Here is a 21056-nt window from a genome sequence, read left to right on the forward strand (position 1 = left end):
TCGTGCAATGAGTGAGGTCCACAAAAGACTTATGCAATGGTATCCATTTAGCGAGCGTTAGGTTAGCGGATCCCAGACTATAAAAGCCTTAGGTCACTAGGCACAAAGTCCCCTAAGAACTTAATAACTTGAATACCAAAGAGCTCACTCTTGATCAATTATGCATTAAACCATATTTTTTTTTCTTTTTTTTTATATTTTTTTTTCAATTTCTGAGCAAGTGCGTTTCGCTCCATCTTGCTCAACCCTAGACTACTCATAAAAATATGAGCCGGCTACTAGCCATTTGACGCTTAGCCACAACTAGCAATGAATTCCAATTTTTACTCTAATTTTATATTTTCATGACTTTTATCATTAAGAGCCTATCATACATTCTAAGCATAAGCAATAGATTAACCTCAAAAACCATCAAACCATGAAAATAATCTAGTCCTTAAGCATACTCTAAGATTTAGTGAAATTACAAGTGTTTCTAGCATGCATGCCAACCTAACAAGATTCAACATCACTCTAACGCTATCACTACACTCGCATCAATATCACATATCAATCAGTAAAGCAACACAAAAGGGATCATGGTATATGTATGAGCTATATGACAAGATAAATAAAGCTATAAAATAAAAAATATATATATAATTAAAAAAAACTATATGGCAAAAATATGCAACTACATGAACTAAAATAACATGAAAATGCAACTACATGACACACACACAAATATGTTCCTAAGTACCACCCCCAAACTTAAAATCTTCAATGTCCCCAGTGAAGATAATAGAAAGGAACACAGGGTATACCTACTCAGAAGAATCATCATCATCATTATCCTCAGAGGGTGGAGTGTTAGGAGGTGGATAAGCAGAATCCTCACCAAAAATGGGCAATGGATTTCAGCTCCAAGGCCTCTAAATGTAGTCCCAAGCGCTAGGGTGAGCTCCCACGTAAACCTACTTTGCGACTCATACATCACATCCATCCTCCTGGAAAGCCTCCTGTACTGGACATCAGCCAATCCCGAACCATCTCCTCCCTGGGCTCTCGAAGAACCTGCATCTCCCTGAGCCTGACTGGACCTAGCCATGGTAGCCCGAGCTACTGGAAGTCCACCTAGGAGGTGATCCCAAACGATATGACTCGGGCTCTCCACCGTCCACTCCTGCATCGCATTCAGCGTCGATGAATCAATAGGAGCGGCCGACATCTGCAACTGCTCATAAGAAGGCCACTGGACTCCAACTGCCTTGCACAGCTTTGTGATAATAGAGGCATACATGATATTGTATTGCGACTTCCCCCTTAGAAACTTCAAAATCCCTTGGTAGATGAACTCACCAAGGTCCACATAATACTCCTCATTCAGAATCCCCCACAATAACCTGGCTCTCTCAACTGTGACCTCATGTGCATGCGAAGAAGGAAAAATATTAACACAAATAAATGCATTCCAAGCACGAGCATACCTGTTCATCACGACAGCAGGGAAAGAACGATAATCGTTAGTGTTATTCCCAGTGGACTAACAATGAGATTTACAGAAGGGGGGTTGAATGTAAATCTCAAAACTTTTTCAAGTTTTGAGTAGTTTCTAAGGCTAAGTGTTTTAGTGAGCAAATGTGTGTGAATGGCTTGAAGCTAATACAGACAGATATATATTCAAACACAAATGTAAAGAACACAAAGAACTTAAATACTTTTCTGGTGGATTTGTTGTTCCACCAGAGATGTGTTATTTCAGAAAATCTGTGATTCAAAGAATTAAATCACAGTTGCTTCCTAGTACAAACTAGATGATTTTCTCTCTAGATTTTTCTAAACAGCTCTAGAAAATTCACATCTAATTACTAGCTGCTACTTGGTTTATATATCACCAAGTTTACAAGTGAAGACAAAACTGTAAAATACAATTAAAAAGGCTCTTCACATGTTTCTTCTTCATTTCTCTATCCTATGCAATTTAGGCTTAGCTGTTAATCTTTGAATACTTCCTTGTTTGCATCAGAATGGAAATGTTGCATTTTCTTGATTCCTCCTAGAGGCTTCCACATTCCAGTTTGTCTCTGTCAACCCATGTGCCTCTGTCAGCTTATGAATTGTCACTATTAACTGCTAATGAACTAAGCATCCGTTGAAGCTTTCATCCGTTGATGCCTTATCCGTTGAGGCTTTATCCGTTGAAGCTTTATCCGTTGATGCATTATCAGTTGAAGTCTTTATTTGTTGAAGCATTAGAGACATCCGTTGAAGCTTTGTTTCTTATCCGTTGAAGGTCTTCAATATCAATTGATACTTCTTCACTTATACAAAATTACAAGGCATGAAATATTTATAATTAGCCCTCCTATTTGCATATCCACTAGTAGTCAACATGACTGATACTTTCCTACAATATCTAAGAATTACAACTTGAATCCAGAGAATGAAATGTGCTACAATACTAAACTTATTGCTAAGTAAAGCTACTCCTTCAATGGATAGCCAAGATGGTCTTATCCGTTGAGGCTACAAACACTAGATTTCTACTTAAGTGTTTTGTTTAACTTATCATCAAACTAATACACATATTCCTAACAATCTCCCCCTATTTATGTCTACTAGAACTGTAAGCATAAATTTGGGTTTAGCTTGATGATAACAAAACACTTGACAAATATATTAACTATAATAAAGCAGAAATTCAAAAGTGCTGCAAAAATGTGTATGCTGAGATGGAATTGAAGAATTACATTGTTTCCAAGGGTGCTCCTTTAGCCTGAGCAGATTAATTTCTTTTCCTTTGATTCCTTGTTTTCTTTCCTAGCCTCCTGTCATTCTCCTCTATTTGAAGTTGAAGTTTTCTGTAGAACTCAGCTTCATCTTCTTCATTGATGTCCAACTTAGATTGCATATCCTTGAGAGTTTCATTACTGGCAATCTTGAGCGGATCTTTAAGTCTGAAAAATCTTCTGACTCCTTTGTTGTCTCTGAACTCCATCAACCAATGAGGTGATTTGTGAACTGTAATTTCTCTTTCTTGAATGAGTAATGTTCTAGGCAAGGCATTGGGCTCCCACCAAGTTTTCCTTATGTTGGCAATCTTGTTGAGAATCTCAGTCTTGGCAGTCCTGGTAAAGCCAGAATCCCTTTGTATGGCTGAGTAGACTCTAACCAAGGTAGAGTAGCCTTCATTCAGAATCCTGCAGAGAGGCCAAGTTCTTTCCCCACTTCCTTTGTATTTGAACACTAGTCTTTCTGGTAGCTGTCTGTAGGCAGCTATTCCCCTTACTTCCTCCAGCTCATCCAGATAGAGTTCAATGTCTGAAAATTCTTTTATGTCACAAATGTGAACATAATCATCCTTAGGGGCTTGTGGCTTAGGCTTAGGCTTCTGAGTGAATTTGATTGAGGTTTTAGAAGGTGTTGATTTGATTCTTCTTTTCTGCTTCTTTGATGGTGGAGAAGAGGTTAAGAAGTTGGGCAATTTGATGGTGTCCCAATCAATTGGTTCCTCCTTAGGAATGATTGTTTCACCATGAATGTTTATGAAGGGGTCAGGCACAATGGGTTCAGGAATAGAAGGTAGTGGTTTGGATTTTGATTGGGTTTCTTCAGTCTCATCTACCATCTTTCTCTTTGCATTGGCCTTCTTTCTGTTCCCTTTCTGCCATTCCTCTCTTTCCTTACTTCTTTCTTTCATATCATTATCAACCATGTCCTCCATACCTTCATCTTCACTTTTGTCTTCAATTTCTTTCTTTTCTTCAGCTTGACTTGACTTTAGCTATTTTTCAAGCTTTGCTTGTGCTCTTTTGTCAGCCTTTAGCTTTTTGGCTTCTTCCTTCAACCTTCTGGTTTCTTCCCTCTTGGCTATTGAGAATTTGGGATGTCCTTGCATCACACAGATGCTCTTTCCCTCTCTAAAGATAATAGCCATGTTCCTCCTTACAACCATATCCATGGTCTCTTTGTGCTTTATGATACTTCCACCCAAAACCTTGTCTTCATCAGGCTTTGGAAGAGGAAAATCCACTTCTTTCATCTGAGCAAGGCTTAGCGGATTCTTTGTAGAGTCCTTATTGGATCTGTTGTTGGGCTTGAGAACCATAGGTTTCAGATTCTTGGAAGAGGTCTCTTCAACCTTATTCCTCCTTACTGGCTTGAGCTCCATAATAATTGGTTCCACCTTTGTGTTATGCTTCAAAGATTGTGATTTAGAAGTTGTAAAACCAAAAATTTGTTGCATCTTTTCATCAATTTTCCTCCTTTGCTCCTTGACTTGCAATTCAGCTGCTGCTATCTGGATTAGATCAATTCCATCAAGCTTTCCTTTGATTTGAATAATTGGAGAAGTGGTGATGGCAGGAACTAGCACTTGAGATATTTGAACTGTTGTTGATGGCTCTCCTTCCCTTTCCCTTTTATTCTTCCCCTTTTTGTTATCATCAAGGGTAGGGGTCAAGCCTTGTGCTTTTGCCAGCTGCATTAGGAGATTTGTCTGAGTTTGTTGATTCTGAAGAATGGTGACCATAGAGTCTTCAATGATCTGAACTCTGTTTTCCAATCTGGCCAGCCTCTTGTCAGCATCAGATTCTTTCCTCAGTCTCCCCAACAAATCTTGCATAGTACCATAAGGCATGACTGAATCCAACTTCTCAGCATTGTAGGATTTCAGATCAGCAATGTCCTGCTTGAGTTCATCCACACTTAGATTCTGTTTGAAGTGCTGCAACTGCAAGAGATGCAGAGAATCCAGATGAGCTTGAAGAATTACCTTGGTACCAACATATGTAGTCTCCTGAAGGGCCTTTTGAATAGTCATTACTTGCCTGACCAAAGTGACACCAAATTCTCCTGGTGTAGATGCCTTGACCCATGCCCAATCAGGTAGACCTGGAACAGAACTTGGGCCTGCTACTCCCCCTAAATTCATGCTTTCATCCAAAGAATTAGAGTCATCATCATTAGAATTTACTCCAAATTCTTCAGATGGCTCACCAGCTTGAGAAGGCAGCCTGTTAACAGCAGCTTTATCTCTGAGAAGATATTCTGAAGTGTGTACAATGTGCAAAGTCTGTTCTGCCTCCATATTGCCCTGAGCAGCCAATAATTGATAGGCTGGAACAGGGTGAGTAAAAGTGTCAGCATCCAAGGAAATGTTATTAATTACAGCTTTGTAATGTTGCTGAAATTATCTTTCCTTTTCTGCATCATCCACTATCATTGACTCACTAGCAATGGCTGGATCCACCCTTATAGCTAATGTACCTGTCTTTCTCTCATTTTCTCTATTTTCTTGCATCAGGGGCTCCCCCTGGCTCACACACACCCTCACACCCTCACCCTCACCTTCTAAGGTGGCACTCCCCTCACTCACTTTTGCCATGCTGGAAGAAATAGCATGCATATGATGACTCTCAACCTCTCCTTTTGCCTGGGAGCAACCCAGCCTCTCACTCAAAATATCACTCCCTTCCCTCAAACCTATAAGTGATTGTACAATAACCATGTCTTCTACAGTTGGAGTTGTTTCTGTTATATGTGTAGAGACCATCAACGGATAGGGAGTATTCGTTGAAGTGGAAACTGATGGTATCAACGGATAACTACTGTTAAGCTTATCCGTCGAAGAACAACCACTTGTCAACGGATGAGAGATATCCGTTGAAGAAGGAAAAGATGTAGATATAGAAAGTGACATAATTGTTGAATCTGTGTGAATTGATTTTATGAGCTGACACAGATTCTTCAACTATATCTGAAAGAATTGGCTGATGATCCAACAAATCATCTAAAAGATGAAGATCATCAGGTTTTGAGTGGGGCTCCTCCCTGAGTTTTAATGAGGGAGAATCAGGAAGTGATGTGAATATCATATCCACATCCAGAGAGGGTGATGGAGAGTTTGATGATGAATGTGTTTCTATTATGAGAGAATGGGGCTGTGACTTCACATTTGCTGGAATCACATCAAGCTGAATTTGAGAAGGCAAAGATACAGGTGGATGTATCTGTGCTGTGTGTGCCCCTTGTGTGGAAACTAGGGTCTTGGCCTTCTTCTTTCTTGAAAAGGCTTTGATTGGTGAATTTGTGGCTTCAGTGTCCCTCCCTCTTTTGTTCTGTGTCCCTGGTTGGGGACTATTTTCAATAGTTGCACCCTTTTGGGAGGATGCAACTAGGGATGTGTTTGACTCCTTTTGAACCACCACAGTCTTTTGAGAGACTGTGGCTTGGCTGGCTGGGGTACCACTCACCTCTCCCACCTTATCCTGGGGGGTTTCTTGATGTTCACCCCTCCCCTCACCACTCACACCCTGTTCACTCCCTTCAGGGTTTATGGTAGTTGTTACAACTGTTGTCTTTTGAGAGACAACAGAGGTGGTTTTCTTTGACTTGTGTTTTGAAATTTTAGTTTTGGTGGCTTTGGTAGGAACCTGTTTGGACAAAGACACAGATTCCATTGCCACACTGGAAGGCAAAGAAACAATGGGGTTGGAAACAGTAGGAGTTATAGAAGTGTTTATCTCACTTACCTGTGGTGCATTCATGATTGGCAAATATACCAATGGCACCTGGCTGTTGAGGTTCATTCTCAAAAGGTCTGCAAGGACCCTTTTTCTCTTGTGCCCAGCATTTGAGTTTATTGTTCTCATTTGATATAACCAATCCTTCAGCAACATGGTTAGCCAATAACATAAAGAATCTAGCATAGTAGATGTTATGTCGTCTATAAGCTTTGTTACCTAATCTGGAACCTAATTCTAGCATGACACAGTTGCTAAAATTAAAGTACCTATCGGAAACTAGCATATAGAGCATATTAACAAGAGATGAAGTTATGGCATCAAAATTGCTAATCTTCCCAGAGAAAACCTTGATAAAGGCATCTCCAAGAAAACTCCATTCTTTCCTAAGGCCCTTCCTTCTAATACTACCTAAACTAGCAGAATCAAAAGCATAGCCTATGGAATCTAACATAGCAGATACATCTTTATCAGAGTGTGGTGTCATGGTATTATTCTCAGGCAACTTAAAGCAAGACTGTATATCATCACAGTTAATGCAATAATCCTTACCTTTGAGAGAGAAGGCAATAGTCATATCTGTGGAGTTGAACTCTGCAGTTGTCCAAATCTCCTCAATCACCTCACAGTAGATGGTTGGGGCTTCCAGCATTGTATAGCTTAGTTTGCAGTTTTTGATGAAGTCCATCATCTTGTGATAATCAGAATGGGCTTCATTCTTTTCAACCAAGGCTATGAAATTATTCTTTTCATAAACAAATCCAAATTGAGACATAATTTTGACTACTGGTGCCATTGTTGTGAGTAGAGGTTGCAGAGAAAAACTTGAGAATTTTGGGAGAGAAGGAGAATAAAAATTGCAAGAAAGCGTAAAGTGAAAATTAGAATTCAATGGGCTTTTATACTTTCTTGAATTAAAATGTAAATAAAATGATTAAATGATACTTTTAAATAAATTACAGCCGTTTAAGAATAACGAAAACTGTAGAAATTCTGAAAACTGCCTTTAATACAAATACATACAATAGTGTATATTTGTATCAACGGTTAAGGAAAAGAATCAACGGCTGTGACTCACTTAAAGTAACTGATGTGACACTTCAACGGATAATGAACATCCGTTGATAGAACAATTTTGGCTTTCAACGGATAGGGAATATCCATTGATAGGATAAGTCTTACTTAAAGCCAACTTTGTTCTTGCAGCAAATTCATTTCAGGCTTTAAGGCAGATTATAAAGAGGACATAGATTTATGAATAATTAAGCATACCTAGCTCACTTACTAATCTTGTGAATGTTGATTCATCAAGTGGCTTGGTAAATATGTCTGCAATCTACTTTTCACTTGGAACAAAATGAAGTTCCACTGTACCTTTCATCACATGTTCCATAATGAAGTGGTACTTGATATCAATGTGCTTGGTTCTTGAGTGTTGCACTGGATTTTCAGTAATGGCAATGGCACTGGTGTTATCACAGAATATTGGAATTTTGTCAACAGTTAAACCATATTCAAATAGTTGATTCCTCATCCATAGCATCTGTGCATAGCAACTACCAGCAGCAATGTACTCAACTTCAGCTGTTGATGTAGAAACAGAATTTTGCTTCTTGCTGAACCATGACACAAGCTTGTTCCCTAGAAATTGACAGGTGCCAGTTGTGCTTTTCCTGTCTATTTTGCAGCCTGCATAATCTGCATCTGAGTAGCCAATTAGATCAAAACCAGAATCTCTGGGGTACCAAATTCCTAGATTTGGAGTCCCTTTGAGATATCTGAAGATTCTTTTAATAGCTACTAAGTGAGATTCTTTAGGGTCAGCTTGAAATCTAGCACAGAGACATGTAGAGAACATTATATCAGGTCTACTAGCAGTTAAATATAAAAGTGATCCAACCATGCCTCTATAACTTGAAATGTCCACAAACTTTTCAGCCTTGTTTAATTCAAGCTTGGTGGTAGTGGCCATGGGAGTTTTTGCAGATGAACAGTCCATTAAGTCAAACTTCCTTAAAAGATCATAAATATATTTAGTTTGACTAATGAAAATTCCACCACTAACTTGTTTAACTTGTAAACCAAGAAAATAAGTTAGCTCTCCCATCATGCTCATTTCATATTTACTTTGCATTAACTTAGCAAACTTTTTATAAAGCTTATCATCTGTAGATCAAAATATAATATCATCTATATAAATTTGAACAAGTATTGTAGAGCCATTAACATTTCTAAAGAAAAGAGTTTTGTCAACAGTACCTCTTGTGAAGTGATTACCTAGAAGAAATTTTGACAAAGTCGCATACCAGGCTCTAGGAGCTTGCTTTACTCCATAGAGTGCTTTCAACAGATAATACACATAGTCTGGAAAGTTTGGATCTTCAAATCCTGGAGGTTGGCTTATATAAACTTCTTCCTCCAATTCCCCATTTAGAAATGCACTCTTGACATCCATTTGATAGACTTTGAAATTGGCATGGGCTGCATAGGCTAGAAAGATTCTGATGGCTTCAAGTCTGGCAACTGGAGCAAATGTTTCATCAAAATCTATTCCCTCTTATTGAGAATAGCCTTTAGCAACCAATCTGGCTTTATTCCTTATGACAATGCCATTTTCATCCATCTTGTTTCTGAATACCCATTTTGTGTCAATAGAACTCTTGTTCTTTGGCTTGGGTACCAGCTTCCATACTTTGTTCCTCTCAAATTGGTTTAGCTCCTCTTGCATTGCTAAAATCCAATCTGAATCCAATAGAGCTTCTTCTACTCTCTTAGGTTCCTCCTGTGATAGAAAGCTACTATACAGACATTCATCTTGAGTAGCCCTTCTAGTTTGCACTTTAGATGTAGCATCACCAATGATCAGTTCAAAAGGGTGATTCTTGGTCTATTTCCTTTGAGGTGGTAGATTAGCTCAAGATGAGGTTGCCTCAGTATTGTCATGATGTGAGATAGAATGTTGATTGGTTGACACTCCCCCTGAGTTGCTGATCCTTTGAAAGGAGTTGGGAGCTCTATCAACTGATGAAGTGAATTGATTATCCGTTGACAGACTGTGATCAACGGATGCTTCATTATGAACTTCAACGGATGATGCACTTTGTCTTTCAACGGATGCTGCATTGCCTCTTTCAACGGAAGCTGAATTATGACTTTCAACGGATGCAGCATTCTGTGCATTATCCAAAGGCAGATTTCGAATTCTTCTTGAGATGCCTTCTTCATCATTCTCATCTTCACTATCATCACAATATATCTCAATATTGTCAAATTTGAGTCCTTCATGATGTCCCTCATCTGTTAGTCCATCAATCTTTTTATCATCAAACACAACATGCACAGATTCCATGACAATGTTGGTTCTTAGATTGTAGACCCTATATTGTGACGGCCTCAACCCCGGGGTCAGGAGTTGACGTCATCAACAAACAATAATAACAATTATAAATCAATCTAAAACATAACTACGACCCCTTTACCAAGACCTTTTCCAGGTTTAAGTATGACTCAGGTTACTCAGCTAACACAACTCAAACTTACAACAATCATCTCGACGCAGCTAACTTAACACAGCAACTCAACAGACCACCCTTGGTCTAGCACAACCATCTCAGAGGAGTCCGACACGAAAGGAACTGGAACTCTGCCCGACTATCACCGAAGAATCTCCTAGGCATCTGCAATAAATACATAAAACATTCTGCAAGGGTGAGCAATTGCTTGCTCAGCAGCACCACTATATGAATAATAAGTAAAGTAGTTTAAAGTAAAACGGTTACAGGAACATAATTCATCACTTGCAAGAAACATGTAAAATAGGTATAAACTGGATATCAAAACTAGCATGCTCTGTAAAATAAAATCAACTGTCGTGTGTTATGCATAAATACCAGAGTTTAATTTTAGCATGCGATTTTCATTTTCAAACCTTTCGTTCCATTACAGGAACCATAAAACCATTGTCCCGTTACGGGGACCCAAAATCACTTTTTCTGTTACGGGAACCATAAAACTTATCCCATCACAGGATCTATAAAACTCGTCCCATCACAGGACCTATAAAACTTGTCCCATCACAAGACCTATACAATTTGTTCCTCTCCGGGAACCTCAAAATCACTTGCTCAGATATAAAAGTATTGGATGATCCCTAGTGAGACAGCTGATCAGGCTATCCTCTGAAACTTATTTCGGAATTCAGAGACTAGCTAGGTCTCTGTCACGCTGGGCTGGTGGTTATAACAGGGTGCGCAACCACTTCGCCTCTTATGCTAACTTCAAGGCCGTTATGGGCCTTCTGCGCACACTCATCCAATTATCTGATCATTTTTATCCAGATTTTCCAAATCACTTACCTATCTCTTGTCAAAACAATTATAACACAGCACATTTCCAAAACATTTTCATTTTATTCAAAATTTAGAGATAGGTATTTTCGGAAGTTACTTTTCCCCCAAAACACAAGTTAGTAAAACAATTTGAAACCCAGGGGATACGTAGCTTAAATCATTATGTTCCACTATGAGAATAAAACAACATTATATTCATATATGCTGAACCATAAAGATATGGTCAGGGGTACTTGCCTTGCAGAGCTTTACAACTAATACCGATTGACCTTGAGCCGACACGGACGCTCAGGCTTTAATGTCTAACCACTAGATTACCCTGGATTTGACTCCAACACTCAGATCCTTCGATTCGAACCTTACTGAACTTGTCGATTGTCCACTAGGCTATCCAGCGCCAACTTTGGGCTTTCCGACTAGCACCTATAAAGTCGAAATACCCTAATTTAGACTTTCGATTGTGCTTGACATATCCTCGCTAACCATCTACCCGAGCGTTAACAAAACCCGACTCGTAATACTTCATATAGTCATATACGTATCAATTAGGGTTCACGTCTTCGAAAGTCGGTTCGGTGTTCGTTTTCAGAAAATAGGTATATTTATCCTTTTATGAAACTAGGGTTATCGATTTTCATAAAATATTTCATCACAACACATAACCAGATTTCGTATAAGGTACGTACATATAACCGATCGACGTCCCGATAGTCATTGGGTACGGCCCCATATTTTTGTAATTAAATTTTCTCGGAAATCGGGCAACACCTCCTTTGATTATCGGCTAACCCGTCGAACATCCCGATGTCCAAACAAACACAACTACAATCAATCACAATCCAAACCAAACCACCGATTTCAGCCATCAATATCAGTCCAAAATTCTCAATTACCAATTAAATACAATTATTAATTATTAGTCCCGTTTTATAATTATAATCACATTTAATAGTTTTATTCACAATTCACATTTTAAATCGTATTTTGTATTTTAAATTGTAGGACTCGGATAAAAATCATCATCGCCCACCGTCGGCTCGCCGAGGCTCATCGCCGACGGCGGTAAAATTTATTGGTACCCGATACTTTTCGAGTTTCCGAATAAATTTCACCGATTCACTATCTTCATTATTATTTTTCCCGCACAAAGTATTATTTTATTTCATAATACGTGATCAATTAATTTATGCAGAGAATAAAATAAATAATAAGATAAATTCCCACAGCACCCGCAAGCGCGCGTACACAACACCGAACAATCAAAACCAATCGACGCCGGAAACAGAAAAGGGCAGGCGGCAAAGTAACACAGAAATGGTATAACCCACACAGCAAACCCCTCCACCCAACTGACATCTATACATACAACACGTATATACACATCAATTAAGCAGAAAATCGAAGCAAGCAACGACTGTATACACACAAGGGTACACAGCACGCGCCACCGCCATTGCCTGGCCGGAGAGACGGCGGCAACGGGGCGGCCAAATAGTAACAAAACAATAAACTTAAGCTTACCCAGAACAGAGGTTTTGGTGGGGAAAGAAAAGAGAAACAATCAGGAGGGGAGATTGAGAATGGGCAGAGAGATTGAATGAGGGAGACGAGAGAGATGGTAGACATAGTCTACTGAGAGAGAGAAAAACAAGTGATAAGGTTGGATGTATTTATCTGGTTTCGTTTCGTTTCTATCCGACTCTAACACGCAACTGGAGATTATTAATAAATAACCTATGGTAAAATAACCCGAAATTTATGAAAATAATCCTTAAAAGTCTCGGATGAATTTAAAATTGATATTATAGAATTTTTAAACTTTTTAAATTATTTTCGAAATGCACAACCGACCCGCATTTTAAAATAAACGAACTAAGCTCAACTCAAAACAAATTCAGAAAATTACGGAAACTGACTTAAAACGTTATAAATATCCCGAAGTTTATAAAAATATAAATTTCGTAATTTTAAAATAATTTCTAAAATGCAATTTATACCCACTTTTCTTAATTAAACGAATCGACGCGCGGGTAAAATTAACCCTGAAAATTCCCGAAATAATTTTAAAATTTTCAGAATATTTCAAACTTAAATAAATTTGAGTTTCATAATTTTTAAAGAATTTTGGAATTAAATACGGATTTAACAAATAATTTAAATCAAAAAAATCATACATGGCTAAATAATCGAGGAAATGTTGGTTTCTCAATTCTAAAAACTCCTAAAAATAATTAATAAAATTATGAAGCTTTAAGAATGATTTTAGGGATAACCCAGATATTTATGGAAATAAATCCTGAATTAAATCACCTTTAAACACAAAAGTAACGCAACACAGCTTCACGACGATTTATACAATTAATACACGAACACCACAATCACACATAATCAATTAAAATATTAACAAAATAATATCCAGCTGACTGAACCCATACACATATTTTATTTATGTAATTATTTAATAACTACACATTTAAACAATAAAATATATATATATATACGAGTCGTTATATATATGATTTTCCAGCAGAATAACCAACAAATATTCCTTCATCAGCCTTTGCATCAAACTTCCCTTTATGATCAGATTGATTCCTTAAGATGTAGCATTTGCAACCAAAGACATGCAGAAAGTTTAAGGTTGGTTTTCTTCTCTTGAATAATTGATAGGGAGTCATGCCTTTTGCCTGATTGATTAGAAAAATATTCTGAGTGTAACATGCACAGTTAACAGCCTCAGCCCAAAAGTAAGTTGGGAGTTTTGACTCTTCAAGCATTGTCCTTGCAGCTTCAATTAGTGATCTGTTCTTCCTTTCTACCACACTATTTTGTTGTGGGGTCCTTGGAGCTGAGAACTCATGCATGATCCCATTTTCTTCACAGAACAACTTCATGGTTGAATTCTTGAACTCAGTTCCATTATCACTCCTTATATTCCTTACTTTGAAATCAGGATGATTGTTGACTTACTTGATATGATTGATAATGATTTCACTAGCTTCATCCTTTGATCCAAGAAAATAAACCCATGAAAACTTTGAGAAATCATCTACAATCACTAGGCAATATCTTTTCCTTGAAATTGACAATACATTGACTGGTCCAAAAAGATCCATGTGTAGCAATTGTAATGGTTCATCAATTACAGATTCAAGCTTCTTACTGAATGATACTTTCTTTTGCTTTCCTTTCTGACAAGCATCACACAGTCCATCCCTTCTGAATTCTACTAGAGGCATTCCTCTAACTAAGTCCTTTTTGACTAGATCATTCATTGTCTTAAAATTCAAATGGGACAGCTTCTTGTGTCATAGCCAACTTTCAACTGGACTTGCTTTGCTGAGAAGACAAGTAATGGATTCGGCATCTGTAGAGTTGAAGTCAGCTAAGTACACATTCCCTTTTCTAACTCCAGTTAGAACCACTTTATTGTCCTTCTTACTTGTGACAATACAGGCTTCAGAATTGAAGGAAATAGTATTCCCTCTGTCACATAGTTGACTGATGCTCAATAAATTGTGTTTGAGACCATCAACCAATGTAACTTCATCAATGATGACATTTTCTTTTGAAATCAAGCCATATCCCAGAGTGAATCCTTTGCTGTCATCTCCAAAGGTTATGCTAGGGCCAGCTCTCTCCTTAAACTCTGTGAGCAGGGTGAAATCTCCTGTCATGTGTCTTGAACAGCCACTGTCCGAGTACCATAGATTCCTTCATTTTCCCTGCACACAACAAAATCAATCAAGTTGATTTTGGTACCCAAATTTCCTTGGGTCCAGCCTTGTTAGTCTTTTTCCTAGACTTCATTCCTCCTGCATCTTTTGACTTAGGTAACTTTGGGTCAACCTTGATCTCAGATGTGATTGGTTGAAGTGTAGGGTTAGTCACAGAATCATTTAGCATATTTGATTGAATTTGATAAGGCATAGATTGTGCAAACATGTTATTCCACATAGGCATATTGTATGGCATTTGAGGCATACTAAATGTAGTAAAATAAGGATTATTAATATATGGCATGTTTGTAAAATGTGCATGGGGATTCTGACGAGACATAACAGACATAGCTTGCAGAGGTGACATGAACATGTTAGGCATGGAGGGATTTGAAGACATGGGAGCATTTTTAACAGATTTGCAATTATCAGATATGTGATTAACTCTTTTACAATGCACACAGCTTTTTCTAGGAGCATACCTATCAGGTGTGTAATTGTTATGTTTATTAATCCCTACCTTCCCAATTCTTTTAGATTTTCTTTTAGTTTCCTTCTTATCCTCAACCAACTTAAGCCTATTTTTCAGCTGATCTAAAGTCATGTGTCCTATATTCACCTTACTGACATCTTTGGATGTGCTAGCTCCTTCTTTGACAAAGTTCTTGAAAGTTGAATCATCCTTCTTACTAAGATTTTTATTTTTAAAATTACTTGTCTGTTTTAATTGATGAGCCTTCAACGGATGCTCTTTTTCTTCCTTCAACGGATAACTTTCATCATCTGTTGATTCCACATCCGTTGACAATCCATCAATTAATTCTAACTCCTTTTTGTTTTTCTTCCAGGCATCCTCACAGAATGATTCAATTCCCTGAACCTTGGCAATCTGAACACTAACATCCCTAGATGTTTTCCAGGCCTTGATTACCTCTTGCTCACTTTCTAACTGTTTAGAAAGAATTTCTACTTTCTTAACAGCTTCTTCTAGTTCACTCTTAACAATCAAGCATTTAAGTTTAATCTTTTCAAGCTCAATTACCTGATCCTCTAACACAGCATTCCAATCACTTAAAAACACATTATTCTCTTTGATCCTAGTGTTTTCCTTGGCTAGTGATTTAAGGGAAACTCGCAAATGATATAATTCATTTGACATATCATTTATGGCTTCATTGCATTCATTTTTAGAAAGCTGAAAGAGATCAGTAGTAATTACCTGGTTGCTTGATGAACTAGTTTCATTTTCATCAAAATTAGCCATCAGTGCTAGGTTGACATATTCCATATCATCATCTTCATTGACTCCATCTGCTGCCCAATCATCTTGAGTGAGAAAAGCTCTTTCCTTTTGTTTGAGCAAATCAAAGTACTTCTTTTTGTAATCAACTTGCTCAAATTTCTTCTTATCAGAGGTTGGCTTCCTACACTCACTTGCAAAGTGTCCACTAATGCCACAGTTATAACATTTGAACTTGGATTTGTCCACCATGTTTTTGTTTGGCTTAGTGAATTTTGTATTTTTCCTGAACTTCATCTTTGCAAACCTCATGGACAGAAAAGCCAGATGTTCATCAACATCATCAGAGTCATCCTGACTGGAATTGTTTTCATCCTCAGCTACTTGCTCTTTACCCTTGCTTGATTCTGATTTGCTTGTGCCAATTTTGAGACTTGGCATTGTCTTCTCCTCATTCCTGGCTTCAATCTTCTCACTGTCAGCTACAAGTGCAACTGATCCTCCTTTTTTCTTCCCCTTTTCCAACAGCTCATCTTGCTCCATCTCAAGTTCATATGTCTTCAAAATTCCATATAATCTTTCAAGTGTGAAGTCCTTATAATCTTGAGAATTTCTTAGAGAAACGGTCATAGGCTCCCATTCCTTTGGTAGAGACCTTAGAAATTTTAAATTGGAGTCCTTGACTTGGTACACTCTTATATACAGCTTCAATCCATTTAACAATTTCTGAAATCTGTTGAAGGTATCATTCAATGATTCTCCTTCTTCAAAATGAAAATATTCATACTGTTGAATGAGAAGCTGCATTTTGTTTTCTCTAACTTGCTCACTGCCTTCACAGATAAGCTGCAGAGTATCCCAAATTTTCTTAGCAGTTTGGCTGTTAATGACATTGTCAAATATATCTTGATCCAGGCCATTGAACAGAATGTTCATGGCTTTCTTGTCCTTGTGAACCTCTTCAATATCTTCAACAGTCCATTCTGCTTTTGGCTTGGGAATAGACTGTCCAACAGCAACTGTTGCAATAGCAGCTGTGGCCACCTTGTGAGGGATGTGAGGACCATTTTCAATGCAGTTGATGTAGCTTTCATCTTAAGAGAGAAGATGTAAATGCATCTTCACCTTCCAGTGATGATAGTTATCTCTTTCCAAGATTGGAATCTTTACACCAATATCCTTCTTACTCATGATGTTAGTAGAATAAATCTTTGAACTCTTTGTATGTTAAGAGCTAGCTCTGATACAAATTGTTATTCCCAGTGGACTAACAATGAGATTTACAGAAGGGGGATTGAATGTAAATCTCAAAACTTTTTCAAGTTTTGAGTAGTTTCTAAGGCTAAGTGTTTTAATGAACAAATGTGTATGAATGGCTTGAAGCTAATACAGATAGATATATATTCAAACACAAATGTAAAGAACACAAAGAACTTAAAAACTTTTCTGGTGGATTTGTTGTTCCACCAAAGATGTGTTATTTCAGAAAATCTGTGATTCAAAGAATTAAATCACAGCTGCTTCCTAGTACAAACTAGATGATTTTCTCTCGGGATTTTTCTAAACAGCTCTAGAAAATTCACATCTAATTACTAGCTGCTACTTGGTTTATATATCACCAAGTTTACAAGTGAAGACAAAACTGTAAAATATAATTAAAAAGTCTCTTCACATGTTTCTTCTTCATTTCTCTATCCAATACAATTTAGGCTTAGCTGTTAATCTTTGAATACTTCCTTGTTTGCATCAGAATGGAAATGCTGCATTTTCTTGATTCCTCCTAGAGGCTTCCACATTCCAGTTTGTCTCTGTCAACCCATGTGCCTCTGTCAGCTTATGAATTGTCACTATTAACTGCTAATGAACTAAGCATCCGTTGAAGCTTTCATCCGTTGATGCCTTATCCGTTGAGGCCTTATCCATTGAAGCTTTATCCGTTGATGCATTATCAGTTGAAGTCTTTATCCGTTGAAGCATTAGAGACATCCGTTGAAGCTTTGTTTCTTATCCGTTGAAGGTCTTCAATATCAGTTGATACTTCTTCACTTATACAAAATTACAAGGCATGAAATATTTACAATTAACCCTCTTATTTGCATATCCACTAGTAGTCAACATGACTGATACTTTCCTACAATATCTAAGAATTACAACTTGAATCCAGAGAATGAAATGTGCTACAATACTAAACTTATTGCTAAGTAAAGCTACTCCTTCAACGGATAGCCATGATGGTCTTATCCGTTGAGGCTACAAACACTAGATTTCTACTTAAGTATTTTGTTTAACTTATAATCAAACTAATACACATATTCCTAATAGTTAGATCCCCTCTTAAACATCCACACTGTGCCCGGCTGACAGATAGTAGCAATAATCAAATCTGAGTCAAAATCCTCACGGGCCTTTTCATTCCAATTCTACTCCCGTGGTTTCCTTTGTTGCTGCCCAATAACCCGGTGAATCGCCTCGGGCTGATAATCAATAGTAAGTCCACGAACAATAGAAAACCCATTATTGTCGTCCTTGGCGTTCGCATAGAACTCGCGAACAACACTCATTAGTACAGCCTCGGGTGACTCGCAGAAGGTCATCCATCCCTTCTCTGCAATCCTCGGTTGTAACACCCCCAAATCCGGGGTCGGGGATCCGAGTTGTCACGAGTTCCACTTCCCTTAATAATACTTAATCTTAATAATCAATCAACTACTGCGTACTATGACTCCACAATATACACACACACCACAAGTTATAGTCTCAGAGATGAATACCCAAAAATAACACAAGTCATTTTATTCCACAATTATAAACCAATACACCTTAAAAGGGTTTCTGAATAAATTTACATATTCTTTGCCATTATTATAATTCATAAGTATACATAAGTCTGGTACATCAAAAGTTGAAAGCCTAGCCTATTGGTAGTTCCTACCTCAGCTACAATGGCATCAACGCCTACAGGAAACTGCAGAACGTCTCCCATCCGCTCACAAATTGGGAGCTTGGTCATGTTCATCTTGTCTATCTGTTGTTGTGTGATGAAAGAAGAAAGCAAGGGTGAGCAACAAGCCCACCGAAATAATATGTATAATAATTAACAATATATGAGCATTCTCATAGTACTCATAAAAGTCTCGGTCAAGTAAAAATGAACCAAGTTTGATATCTTAACACGACCAAGTCGCAAAATATTCAGTATATATGTATATATACTTTTCAAAATCTTGGAAGTCCTCTTTCATGCATAATATACACAGAGTTCTAGTTTATAACTGTATAAAAATATCGTTGCAAGGTGATTTCATATATCTAACCTTGTCTCAACGTTTTTGTGAAAATCTTTGTCATGCATAAGATAATCATTAACCAGATATAAGTTGAAAAGATGAAATTACAAGATACTCCAATATACTTATATCTTTTCCAGGATACTACTTGAACTACCACCATTCAAGGTATCATCTGTTTCAAAAGTTCATCACATAGATGAGACTACAAGAAAAGACTTGAATAGATTCAATCTTTGAAATATCATTATAAATAATGAAGTTACGAGATACTTCATTAAGTCCCGATATATATACACCTATATATATACATTTCATACACTCCTTGAAAACCTCTGTTATGAAAATTATAAACAGAGTTGCAATATCCAATGAATTTGGAAAGGAGAAAACCTTGGCATAAACCCGATATCTTGCTGATCAGGAAAAGATAACAATAAGTAACCTTTTCTACTAGTAGATTGATGAATCCCCCACCGGTCATCACCCTGGCCGCATTAGGAACTTGTGCTGGACTGCCACCCAGCCACTTACACTTTGATAGACCGTACCCCGGCCTGTCGCTTATGCCGACTCAATTAGATGGACTTACTTCCCGAACTTTGGGTAAGTAATCAATTCATTTATCAAAACAGCAACCTCGTTGTGAATATAAAATACACCACAGAGCCGGATCCCTCAATTTTTAAGTGAGTATTTAAATCCCCTTTGAAAGGAAGATCTTAAATTTGAAAACGAGTTTTGGGATCCGCTCTAACTTTTAAAATCATTTTGAAGACTCGAAAACATTTTTAAGAATGTTTGGAGTAATGCTGATTTAATGAAATAAATCAGTCCCGATATGTTGGAGGATATCTGAATATTATTATTTAAATAATATTCCCAGAAGGATAATCCTTATAAAAATAATTGAAGTAGAAGTTTTAAGACTCATACTTGAAATGAATAATAAATAACCAAAGATATACTTATAAGAAAGTACGATCTTTATTTGAATAATCGAAAATAAGTTTGATTATCGAAACATTATTCTTTAATAAAATAAAGAATATTATTTAATAAAAGGAACGGAGTCATAAGCCCTCGAATGAATATTCAAAATAATATTCATTAAATAAAATAAGCGGAGTCATAAGTCCTCGAATGAATATTCAAAATAATATTCATTAAATAAAATAAAGCGGAGTCATAAGTCCTCGAATGAATATTCAAAATAATATTCATTAAATAAAATAAAGTTATCGAATAAACCTTATTCGATTAATAGTTTTGAAAACTATATCTATATATATATAAATATATATATATATGTTATACTCGGGAACATCGACTCCCGGTTTAGAAAACGTTCACCTTTGGGTCCCCTATACTTAGGGTATACGCAACTACTGCTTATCTCTAGCATAAGTATTATGCAGTTTATAAGCATTTGAATTGATAATAGAATATCAAGATTACAAAACAGGCATGCATATATATATATATATCATATCACATGCTCCAATATATCGCAAGACTTTGCTAATAACAATCATGCACTTATCACAAGATAATGCATATACATATATACATCACAACAGTATAACGGGTAGAAAACTTGCCCGAGTGTTCCCGGATAGACTTAAGCTTAGAGTGGGTCCGATAACCTATGAACAACAACATAAGTTGGAATTAAACCCCGGTCGCTTAAGAAACTAGACTTTAACCAATTGAACCTTAATGTTCGCTTATGGTCACTTCTACGCTTAACGAATCACATAAGTCGTTCGAGTACCCTCGGCTCCACCATTTTATATAAATTAACCATTAAGAATTTTAAGGCGATTCTTTTGCGAGTACCCTACCAACCGCCTAGTCCACTTTACATAATTGTTTCATACTCCAATTGGTCATTTAAGGGCCTTAACCAAGGTTTCAAAGTAAGGAGAGGGGTAATGGTTCGTTCGCGAAACGCCGTT

The sequence above is a fragment of the Apium graveolens genome, chromosome 10 (genome assembly GCF_009905375.1).
Source record: "Apium graveolens cultivar Ventura chromosome 10, ASM990537v1, whole genome shotgun sequence".
NCBI classification, from domain to species: Eukaryota; Viridiplantae; Streptophyta; class Magnoliopsida; order Apiales; family Apiaceae; genus Apium; species Apium graveolens.